Source organism: Crocodylus siamensis, chromosome 5, assembly GCF_052110815.1.
Source record: "Crocodylus siamensis isolate JL-2025a chromosome 5, ASM5211081v1, whole genome shotgun sequence".
In the NCBI taxonomy this organism is placed as follows: Eukaryota; Metazoa; Chordata; order Crocodylia; family Crocodylidae; genus Crocodylus; species Crocodylus siamensis.
In genome coordinates this window covers 182799610-182811823 of record NC_143399.1, presented here as the reverse complement: position 1 = coordinate 182811823, position 12214 = coordinate 182799610, and the positions used below count along the sequence as shown (strand labels likewise).

Genomic DNA, 12214 nt, shown 5'->3' with positions numbered 1-12214 from the left:
AAGCCTTTGAAAATGGCAGCTGGCCCAGCAATCTGCCCACAAAATGAGCTGGCTGTCTCCTTGAGTTGAGTAGACTCCTAATAATGAGTGACTCTGAAGCTAGGAACATATGTTTGCATTTGTCCCAGGACAAGTTGTACACCTCTGGTTGTCCTGGAACAGAAATGTTCTAAGCTAGGCATGTATACACATCGCTTTTCCAATCAGGGTTTGGTATGCAGCTGAATGCACTGATGCTTTTCTGCCATTGATTTAATGATGCAGCCCACAGACAACTGTTCAGATGTGTTTCACAGTGGCTTGAGACAAACTGTTAGCACTTCTTATCCTCTAAACCTTTTAAGGATTTGTCCTGGAACAATGGACATAGACATGTGAATGACTGCACTTTGTCCTGGAAAAAAATGGTTTCCCCTGGGACTAGTGCAACATCTGTTTGGAGCATGAATTCTCCAGGCACATTCATCATCCATTCACCAGAGAAGCTACATCACAGAAAAGCTGTGGGAAAGCCTGATATTGGCAGCCTGGTACTTCTGGAACCATGCAATCAGATGACAAATACTTGGGCTAGATTATGGCACCACTGGGATGATGGGCCAGTCCCCTGGAATCTGTAGTGCTTGGGATAATTTCCCAATACAATTTGTGTGGTCAACTCCTAGGCAACCAAATTCTGCAATGGGATTCTCATAAGGTTTTGCCTGACTCCTGTTCTCTACCTATCCCAGACCCCTAATAATGATCTTACTCCAACATATTGTGGCAAATTCATTATTTGTTTTTTAACCCAAGGTAAACAAATACATAAATAAATAAAATCACTCTCCCAATTGTTACGGATGGCTGCATAGGGTTGCTAGCCATGTATAGAAATAGTCTGAACAGCGATTATAAGCCTAAGTGCCTCCTGCACCACAAACACAGAGATATCTATACTCACAAGTAGAACATTCCTCCACCAATTACCCTGTGAAATACTGAACATTGGATGGTGTTCATCCTGGAATGATCAACACCCAAAGACAGCAAGCTGAGGAACAAATACCACAGCATTGCATAGCACTATGGGCAGATCCAGAGGGGGTGTTGTGGTGAGGCCACACTCCCTTTTGGACTGGACAGCACCAGGAGAAGTTTTGGGGATTTTTTTTTAAGTCTCCAAAGAGGGTAAGAATCTCTCACTTCCCCTCCCCTTCCTCTTCCTGCTGCTTTCTCTACTGTTCCCAGGGGCAGGGGAAGCTTCAAAGCCACTCTTGCCTGCTCCAGCTGGACTGTGCAGGGGCTTGGATTGGGAACAGCAGCAGTGGTGGACAGGGAGGGTGTGTTCCCACTCCCTTCACCTGCTCCTACAGGGATTGGGAAGGGTGGGGAACCCATCCTCTGCTCACCACTGCTGCTGCAGCTGTCACTGAGCCCAGCTCACATGCAGCCCAGTTGGATCAGGCAGGAGCAGTTTTGAAGCTTTCCCCAGGACTGCAGAGAAAGCAGCAGTTTCAGGGGAGTGGGGAAAGATGAGGTGAAGAGATCTGCTTTTGAGCACAGAGGGGAAGGATGGGAGTCTTACCCACTTTGAGGACTTAAAAATTCCCCAGAGTTTCCCATGGTGCCATCTATCGGCAGTGGTGGGATACAGGGGAGAAGGCTAAGAGAGGAATGCAGCCACCCCTGAAGCACTGGTGATTGGTCCCACACCCTGATTTGCCAGATCCTGGATCTGCCCCTGCATAGCACAGGCTGAATGCTGTTGTGACATGCAAGGAATAACTTTTGCAGAACATTAATTCAGGAGGAGACAGAAGCCCTTTGTGCATCTCCAGTTATGGAGATAAGGTAACAGATTTGAAATTCAAGCCATGGGTGCTCATTAATCCTGCTTAATTTCTTTTCATTCCATTTGTAATCCCTTGTTTGACCTATAAATTCCATTTTGGTCTGTAGTTTTAGTTAGGAGAAATGTGTGTACATAGTGGGAAAGTAATTGCATGCTACTCTTTATGAACTCCCATTACAATAACCAGAACTGGCTCAGTGTGCAGCTATATTTTTTTCTACCTGTTAACCTGCTGTTTGGTATATATAGCTAAGTTATTAGAAAGCTTGAAAAATAATTAAAACCAAAGTGACCCTATTAGAACTGGAAGAATTCTAAATGCCACGTGCAGTGATTGATTAAAAAGAAAAAATAAGAGATTTCTGAAAGAATAGTGAGCAATCTTTGTTGTTGGATTCCATTCTTTTGATCACTCATCAATATTCCTTGGTGATCAGCTAAAGGAGGAAAAGAAACCATCCCTGAATCCATCTAACTTGGAACGTAACATTGCATTGCTTCTCGGCTCCAGCTCCCATCCTGCCCCCTCAGGCTTCTATCTCTGCCCTTCTCAAGATGTGGTCTCCTGGCCCTTGTCATTGCCCCTCTCTGGATCATGGGCTCTATAGCCCTGCTTCTGCACCTCCCAGGGCTGTGGGATCTCTAGCCCTGCCTCTGCCCCTCCAGGGCTTCTCTCTACCACTGAGTCCCTGGCCCCAATTCTCACCCTCTTGTGTTATACCATTGCTTGGGCCCTGCCCCTGGCAAGCTCAAGCCTCATATGCTTTTATGGCATTAATAGGATCTCCAACCACCCTTACTGGTCCCAAATCCAAACCACCAGTATCAACCCCAACACAATAAGAAAGCCCTCTGGATGTAACAAAAGCTCTCCTTACACTGGGTTTCAACATAACATAAGCTCCCTGGATGGATCACCAAGCTCCAGCCCACTACTGGGTCCCACTTCCCTGCAAGTTGTAAACATCTCGCTTGCAGATCTCAGGGCAGCTTGAGTCCACCAGGCAATCCCCTTCAGCCTTCTTGCTCAGGAGTTCCTACTCTTTTAGCTGCAGGGCCAGACTGATGGCCTGCTCTCAGGCCCTGGCTTTATGTGCCTTCTAAGCCATGCCCACCCAGTCAAATGACTCTGCAGACACTCACAGGTGTTCCCCTCCTGGGCCTGATGACCCTCCTGCTCTGCCCTATGAGGGCTTAGCTCAGCAGCCTGAAGCACTTTGCTCATGTCTGCCTTAGCACAGTTTACTGCTCTGTGTCCACTCCCTGTGTGGGTTACCTTCCTGGAGTGGACCTCTAGCTGGATCTTGCAGTCTGTCTGCTTGCTGGCAGCAAGTTCATTAGCAGCTAGCTTGCTTCCAAGCTGCCAGCCCTCCCTGATCCAGCTCAGTCTGCTTTAGTTTCCTCTTAAGTAGCAAGAGCCTGCTGGGCTTCTTGTTACTACTACTACTACTAATAATACATTTTCATTTCAGGAAAGATTTTTTTTGTCCAAATAACAACCCCCTCAAATCATAGAATCATAGAAAATAAGGGTTGGAAGGGACCTCAGGAGGTCATCTAGTCCAAACCTCTGTTTAAGGCAGGGCCATCCCCAACTAGATCATCCCAGTCAAGGCGTTGTCTATCTGGGTCTTAAAAATATCCAAGAATGGAGACTCCACAAACTCTCTGAGTAGGTAACCTGTTTGAGTGCTTTAATACCCTCTTAGTGAGAAATCTTTTCCTAAAATCTAACCTAAACTTCCCTTGCTGCAACTTGAGACTATTGCTCCTTGTTCTGTCATCTGCCACCACTGAGGCAGATTTTTTGCATTTGCTAAATAAATAAATAAATACACTGAGACAGATGACAGAATACGGAGGGGTCTAGCTCAGGGGTAGGAAAAACACGGCCTGCAGGCTGGATTCAGCCCACAGGGATTTTGTTCGGCTTGTGGAAGATTCCTTGGTCCCACCCAGCCCAGGCCTGAAGGGCAGCCCAGGCCATGGTGTGTGTGGCTGGTTCTGCCTCCCGCTCTGCCCCCTGGGCATGCAGCAGGGTTGAGGTGGCACAGTGGCTGCAGATGGGTGGGAAGCAGGGAGACCCTGGTGTCCCAGCCTCTAGTGGAGGGTTCAGGATTGTGAGTGTGGTCAGGAGTAAAAGGCAAGAAAGGTTTATTGATTTACCAAAACCCCCCACAACTATGTGTAATAAAAAAACAACCATGAGAGACAATAACAATTCGTGTTGGCAACTTATCGGCAGTCCCCTCTGATGTCTGATGTATGACAAGTTCTTCTTTTACAAAGCTCAGCGAAGTCAGGCATCCTTGTTATGTGCTGTCCGAGGGGTACCAAGAAGCACCCTAGTATTCAGTCCTCAGGCTCCTCGAGATCCACGGGCCCACCAAATCCAGGTTGGCAGCTAATTTCTAAATTAGTAGCTTCTCTCACAGAGCTGCATCTTCCTTCTAATGATTTCCAGATGTGCTAGCCAATTTATAACTTCTGAGCTATGCTGATAACTTACAGCCATTCAGATTCTCCCACTACAACTCTTCTTAGGACTGACCAATAGCAGTACAAGCCTTTGCATTCTTCTGATAAGGTTAATTTTGACTACACCACAAGGCCTACTACTATTTCTGCAAGGCCTTGTTAAATTTACTAGGCCTCACTACATACAAGGTCTCACTAATCTCTGACTTTAATTAAACTCTTAGCGGCAACATGCAGCTCCAATACATGGACGAATGACAAGAAACACCTGGTCTAATCCTCATAGAGCAATCAGCAAGCACCTTTATCACACAGACGATTCTCAGCTGTTACACCTGGAATCTTGGGGGCAGTGACAGCATGGGGCTGGGGCCAGGGCTGGGCCCATGACTGGGACTGGGGTCAGGACAGACCCGTGATCCGCTATCTGCCCATGTGACAGGCATGGGCTCCACGGGCAGAGGTGTGCAGGGAGCGGATCATGGCTCTGCCCCAACCCCATGCTGTCAAAGCCCTGTGATCCCAGGGTCTCTATGAAGACAGGCTGGGAGCCATGCAGGCAGGGTGCATGGCCAGGCAGATAGAATGAGACTGTGGTCAGGCAGGAAGCTGTGTCCAGGGCTGGGGCTGGCATCTTGGGGCGGTGACAGTGCAGGGTTGGGGAGAAGCTCACTTGCATGTCCATGCCTGTGGAACCAGCACCTGTCACAGGGGTGTGTGGGCAATGGATTGCAGCTCTTTCCTGGTCCCATGGTATCACTGTTTACCCCATGATCCCGGTCTCACCTGTCCATCTTTCTCCAAACACTGCTCCCCACCCACCCATGGCTCCATCCCACATAGGGAGTTTTGATAAGTTGTTGCCAGGAATGGGGGTGGGTGTTGTCCTGGCCTGTGACAGCTCAGCAAAACTCCTGATGTGGCCCATTGGCCCAAATAATTGCCTACACTTGGTCTAGCTCCATCCTCATTGGAACAACCCTTCAGATAGTTGAAGTCTGCTATTAAATCCCCTCTCAGTCTTCACTTCCCCAGACTAAATGAGCCCAGTTCCCTCAGCCTCTTCTCATTAATCATGTGTCCCATGTGTCCCAGCCCCCTAACCATTTTCATTGCCTTCCACTGGACTTTCTCCAATTTGTCTACATCCTTTCTGTAGTGGGGGTTCACACTGGGGTGTATTACTCCAGCTGTGGTGTCACCAGTGCTGAATAGAGGGGAAGAATCACTTCCTTCATTCTGCTGGCAACATTCTATTAATGCAGTCCAGTATGCTATTAGCCTTCTTCACAACAAGAGCAAACGGTTGGATCAGATTCAGTTTATTGTCCACAGTAACCCCCAGTCTTTTTCTGCAGAGCTGTTACCTAGCCAGTCAGTCCTCATCCTGAACTGGTGCACTGGATTGTTCTGTCTTAAGTGCACGACTTTGCAATTCTTATTGAACTTTATGCCTGGATCCAGACATGCAAGCACGTGTGGTTTGTGGCACTGCAAACCTCTTTGCAACACCACAAATTGTATGAGTTGCACATTCATCAGTGTATGGCACTGCTAATTTGCAGTGCTGGGGCAAAATTTGCTACCAGGACAAGTGCAAAATTCTGCACTCAGAATGGAACAATCCCATGCACTGATACAGGGGGGCAACTGGCTGAGCAGCAGCTCTGCAGAAAAGGACCTGGGGGTTACAGAGGAAAATAAGCTGAATATGAACCAACAGTATGCCCTTGTTGCCAAGAAGGCTAACAGCATACTGGGCTACATTGGTACGTGTGTTGCAAGCAGGTCAACAGAAATGATTAGCACTGTTGAGGCCACATCTGGAGTACTGTGTTCAGTTTTAGGTCCTCCAGTACAGAAAATATGTGGACAAATTGGAGAGAGTCCAGCAGAAGGCAACAAAAATGGTTAGGGAACTAGGGCACATGACTTATGAGAGATGACTGAGGGAACTGGGCTTGTTTAGTCTAGAGAAGAGAAGACTGAGGGGGGATTTAATAGCAGCCTTCAACTATCTGAAGGGTGGTTTGAAAAAGGATGGAGCTACACTGTTCTCAATGGTGGCAGATGACAGAACAAGGAGCCAAAGTTTCAAGTTGTAGGATATTACGAAGCATTTTCTCAGTAGTAGGGTAGGAAAACAATGGAACTGGTTACCCAAACAGGTTGTGGACCATCCTTGGAGGTTTTTAAGACCTGGTTTTTAAGACAAAGCCTTGGCTGGGATGATCTGGTTGGGGATAGTCCTACTCTGAGCAGGTGGTTGGGACAGATGACCTCCTGAGGTCTCTTCCAATCCTAATTTTCTATGATTCTATTATTCCTTCTACCCATTTTCAAATATGGGCACTGCATTTGCCCTTTTCCAATCATCTGGAACCTTTCCCAATTGCCATAAGTTTTTAAAGATAACGATCACTGGCTCTGCAATCACATCAGCCAACTCCCTCAGCACCCTTGGATACATCATGTCTAGTCTCATGGTCTTGTACATTTTTCTAAATAGTTCCCAACCTGTTCTTTCACCACTGTTTTGCTGCTCACCTTTGCCTCAAATTGTGCTGCCAGGTGCAGTAGTCTGGGAGCTAGCCTTGCCTGTGAAGACTGAGGTAAAAAAGGCATTGAGTACTTCAGTTTTTTCTGCCTCATCTGTCACTAGGTTTCCTCCCCATTTAGTAAGGGACCCAAACTTTCCCGATCTTCCTCTTGTTGCTGACATTACTTGTAGAAGCCCTTCTTGTTACTCTTCACATCCTTTGCTAGCTGCAACTCCAATTGTGCTTTGGCCTTCCTCATGTCACCCCTGCATGCTCAAGTAATACTATTATACTGCTTCCTAGTCATTTGTCCAAGTTTCCACTTTTTGTAAGTGTCCTTTTTGTGTTTTAGCTCACTGAAGAGTTTCCTGCTAAGCCAAGCTGGTTTTCTGCCATACTTGTAGTTGTCCTGTGCATTGGAATGGTTTGTTCCTGAGCCCTCAGCAAGGTTTATTTAAAATACAACCTGCTCTCCTGGACTCTTTTCCCCCTCACACTGGTCTCCCAAGGGATCCTGCCTATCAGTTTCCTGAGTGAGTCAAAGTCTGCTTTGCCAAAGTCCAGGGTCATTACTCTGCTGCTCTCCTTCCTTCCTCTTCTCAGAATCCTGATTTTGATCATCTCATGGTCACTGCTGCCCAAGCAGCCATCTACTACTACATTCCCCACCAATTTTTCCCTGCTTGTGAGGTGGTCAAGAAGAGCCCCTAGTTGGCTTCTCCAACATTTGTACCACGGAGTTGTCCCCAACACTCTCCAAAAACTTACTGGATTGCCTGTGCACTGCTGCATTGCCCTCCCAGTAGATGTCAGGGTGACTGAAGTCCCCCATAAGCACCAGGGCCTGTGATTGGGAGACTTCTGCTATCTGTTTGAAGAAAGCCTCATCCACCTCTTTCTCTAGTGTGGTGATCTGTAGCATCCATCCACCACAACATTACCCTTGTGATTGCTTCTAGCACTACAAGAATTTCAGTCCAAATCAAGGGAAATACAATGGCCAACTATGCCCCAGGAAAGGGTTTGCTTCTGGAGGCTGGCAACTACTGCTTGCAATGCTGCCTTCTGAGAGAGAGAGAGTGGGAGAGAGAAAGAGTGAGAAAGAATAGGTTTACACTTGAGATGGGGTCTCCAGGAGAACTGACTTTGGGAATGACCTCAGTGAATGCATTCCCTGAGTCTTTGGTCACGTTGTCTTCCCAGACAGTCCCATCTGCATTTGATACTATAGTAACTAGGGGTGCCTACAGGTGTGTAAGGGCCCCACTTTAATTAAAGGTGCTTTACACAAAGCACTGTAAGTTAGAGCCCCCCCAACCCAGCAGACATTCTTCTGTTCAGCTGGGGACGCTTGAGCCTGCCTGCAGCACACCTGGCCAGCAGGGATGCTCCAGAAGCCTCCAAGGGGCTGCTAAATGCCCCTCTCCCCAGTTCTGACCCCCATGTCCCTCAGCTCCAGGTCTGTCAACAGGGAAGGGAAGGAGCAGCAGTCAGCTGCTGGCTGGGCTTGCCTGGAGGGAGGGGGTGCAGTGGTACAGAGCCCCATCGCCTCAAGCCCCCCATCCCCCCAGATACCCTGGATAAGGTTTTGGGGAAGCCAGGCTCGGCCCACAAGGCAAGGGAGCTCCATTCCAGCCCCGCTCCCCTAACTCTGGCCTGGCCTGCTGCTGTCAGGAGGGTTGGGGAGAGAGTGGGGGAAGGGAGCCACTGTTGGCTTTTGGGCCGAGCCCACCTCATGCCCACTTTGTGGGGCGAGGTGGGCACGCTGGAGGGGATGGACAGAATCCAGCTAGATCTAGACAAATTATGAGGTGGGCGGATGAGAATAGGATGGAATTGAATGCAGATAAGTGCAAGGTGCTGCATCTAGGGAGAAGGAACCAGCAATACATCTATAGGCTGGGGAACACCCTTCATGTCAAAATGGGGGTAGAAAGGGATCTTGGAGTCATTGTTGACCCCAGGATGAACATGAGCTGCCAATGTGAGGAAGTGGTCAGTAAGGCTAACCGCACCTTGTCATGCATCTACAGATGCATCACAAGCAGGTCCAGGGAGGTGATCCTTCCCCTCTATGCGGCACTGGTCAGGCTGCACTTGGAATACTGCGTCCAGTTCTGGGCGCCGCACTTCAAGAGGGATGTGGCTAGCATTGAGAGGGTCCAGAGAAGGGCCACTTGCATGGTCAAGAGGCAGCAGGGCAGGCCCTACTGGGAGAGGCTAAAGGATCTGAACCTGTTCAGCCTCCACAAGAGAAGGCTGAGGGGGGAATCTAGTGGCCATTTACAAACTCACTGGGGGGACCAGTGGAAACTGGGGAAGGCTCTGTTCCCCCGGGCACCACCTGGGGTTACTAGGAATAATGGCCACAAACTGTTAGAGAGAAGGTTCAGGCTGGACATCAGGCGACATTACTTTACAGTCAGGGCTGCCAGGCTCTGGAATGGGCCCCCAGCTGAGGTGGTACTTTCTTCTATCTTGGGGGTCTTCAGGAGGCTGGACAGATATTTGGCTGGGGTGATATGACCCTGGCACCCATTCCTGCTCAGGGCAGGGAGTTGGACCTGATGATCTGTTTAGGTCCCTTCCAACCCTAAGTACTATGATACCTTCCACCAAAACTCCAGCTGCAGCAGCTGTGGGGGTGGGGGGTGAGGTGAAGGGGCTCCACTCCACCCTGCCCCTGCCCCTGCTCCAGCTCCAGCTCCAGCTCCACCCAGGCCAAGCCTAATTTTTGCACATAGGTAAAACAAGGTTAATGATACCATTCCTACTTCCTTTGGAAAGTGTTCTGATGATAAAAAGCTCTATATTTGAACTAGATATTATTATTATTTACTTGTTCTATGCAAAATGTACAGGATAAACAAAGGCAGCAAATATTATCCTAAAATTTGCCACCTCCAGCAGTGAAGGAATAATTTATTCTTCCAGAATCATTCAAATCTTTGCTTTATTGATTAGAGTGCCAAAAAGCAATCCCTTTAAGGAAAGAGTACATTATTTATTTCTCACTTTTTGAATGTTTTCAGGGGAAAGTGAAAATTGTAGAGTGGACACTGCCACAGATTTAAATATGCTTTGAAAATGTTATACAACTGATGGAAGTTCAGTGTGCAAAAACTAACACTGTATCTGCAAAAGAAAACATAAATGCTTTCGTAAAGTTTTACACATAGTTTTAAAATGAGGACCTTTTAGTACTTATATGCAGTGTCCACACGAGCGTGGACATTTGTTTCCCTGGGGACCACTAGCAGTGGGATACCTTGTGTCATTGCTAGTTATCCCCTGGGAACATCTGTGCCATGTGCCTTGTGGAGTGCCGCAGGTTATCATGGGTGCAGTAGGGGAGGCTCAGGCCAACACTGGGCTGGCCCCAGCAGCCTTACCTGGGACCCTGGGGGCCACCTGAGGCTGCAGCAGTGGTGATCCTGCTGCTCAGAGCCTGGCCAGCAGCCGGAGTGTGGCTCCAGCCAGCCAGGCTCTGGTTTGGAGTGGCGTGTGCTGCCTCCATGTGTGCTCTTCTGCTTTTTTTTTTTGTGAGGGTTTTTTTGCCCCCTGGATACTCAGGGTCAAAAAACCTGTCCATGCTGCTCCCTTGCAGCATGGAGAACAGTTGGATGTGTGGTATGTGGTGCCACAGATGTCTCTGCAGTGTCACATACTGCAAGCTACACTCATCTGGATGTGGCCATAGAGTGTAAAATTAATGTTGAGAGTATAGGCTTTGTGGGCTCTGTAATATCACTGAAGACTGCATTTAAAATAAAAAGAAATATTTAAGTTTGAGATATGATCAACTTGAAATGGCAGATGTGTTCACAAGAAAACACTCAATTTTTGCTTGTAATAGTCAGTTCCATAACTTCTACCTTTTTGTATTGAAATAATCAGGGATGCATTAAAAGCCTCTCTCTACAAACTCTTACACATGTGCATTAAGTCAGACAAGCACAGTAGTAAAGGGCTGGGACCATACTCATTTATTTGAAAGATGCTGATTTGCATATATAGAATAACAAATTTCTGCAATTTTTATATTCTTACTTAGTCACTTGGGAAATCATATTTTGTTTCTTCATACATACAGGTATAATACAAATAACAATATTTTGTCCCTTTTGACAAGATACTTTGACAATATCTTTTGTGTTCTTCTCTGCAGATTTTTTGGAGAGTGGGACATACTAGAATTCACAGTACATTATCAACTTAGAACAAGCATTAAAATGACCTTTCAAAATACTGAACCACTTCCTTGCTCCAAGATTATTATTTGACCTGGAGTTGGAGCAATGGGCATATTCCAGACGAGGGAGAAGGGATGTTGTATAATAACTATTACACATGAGTGAGAAGAATCATCCTTATGCCAGACACCTGCAACCAGTGATAAATAACAGCACTGTCAGTTATCACTTCCTGTTTTGAAAACTTTAGTGTTTTCCAATCAGAGTTACACTAACTTTGCCCACGGAATTCACTGTATATCACGACAGTACCAGCCTCTGGCGAGAGCAAGATAATGTAACGAAGCCTGCTATATTCTAAAGCCTGTTTGGACCTCCTGTTAAATGTGGCAGATATAAAAGCAGAAGGAAATAAATACACAAGCTTATTTACTAAGTGGTAAAACCAAGAACCTTTGAGTCAACAGATGCCTGGCCAAAATCTACAAATAAAGATACTCTGCAGGAACTGAAAGCCAGCCACACTAAGTCAGAGTCAAGTCCATGAGTTGATAAATGCATTAAAAGTCAGTTGGAAACAAGGTGGAGAGAGACTGGGAACCTGTGTAGGGCCCGTGTGGCTGGGCATGTCCTTGGACATGGATGACTGCCAACAGCAAAGCCTCTGCCCTGAAGTGAACAGAATGGTACTTCAGTGCTAATTACAGTAACAGCTGTGCTAAATAGCTAAGGAGCATCTGCTGTGAAAATTCAGCTTTAGTTTGCAAAAATTCTCTTCTTCTAGACATGGTGGATTGTACTACCAGTTGTATATTTCTGTTGCAGATTAAAGCATGCAGAGACAATGGCTTCCAGACTTCTTTAACAATTAATTTCTGCATCGCCTGAAGTCATCCTTCAGGGAGTTTATAAACCAAGAACTGAAAAACAGTGCACCTTTCCATCAACGTACAAAGAAGTAGGAATGAAAAATCCTCGTGAAAGAGCCTTCACCTGTTTTGAATATCTCTGTGTACGTGTCATTTTAGTACTACTGTCTGGCAACAAGTATTAGCCCATTAGAGCACACAACTGCTGTCACTGTATTAAAAGACTAACATTTAGGGGAACAATAAAGAAGTGATATTACTTTGCTCTAAGCAACATAATATACTCAATGAGGACCAATA

At 46.8% G+C, this 12214-nt stretch overlaps 1 protein-coding gene across 1 annotated transcript in view; it reads right to left on the bottom strand.

Moving 5' to 3' along the window:
• Positions 1-12214, bottom strand: part of MYO3A (myosin IIIA) — a 232799-nt gene that overhangs the window by 67841 nt on the left and 152744 nt on the right. The window lies entirely within an intron of this gene.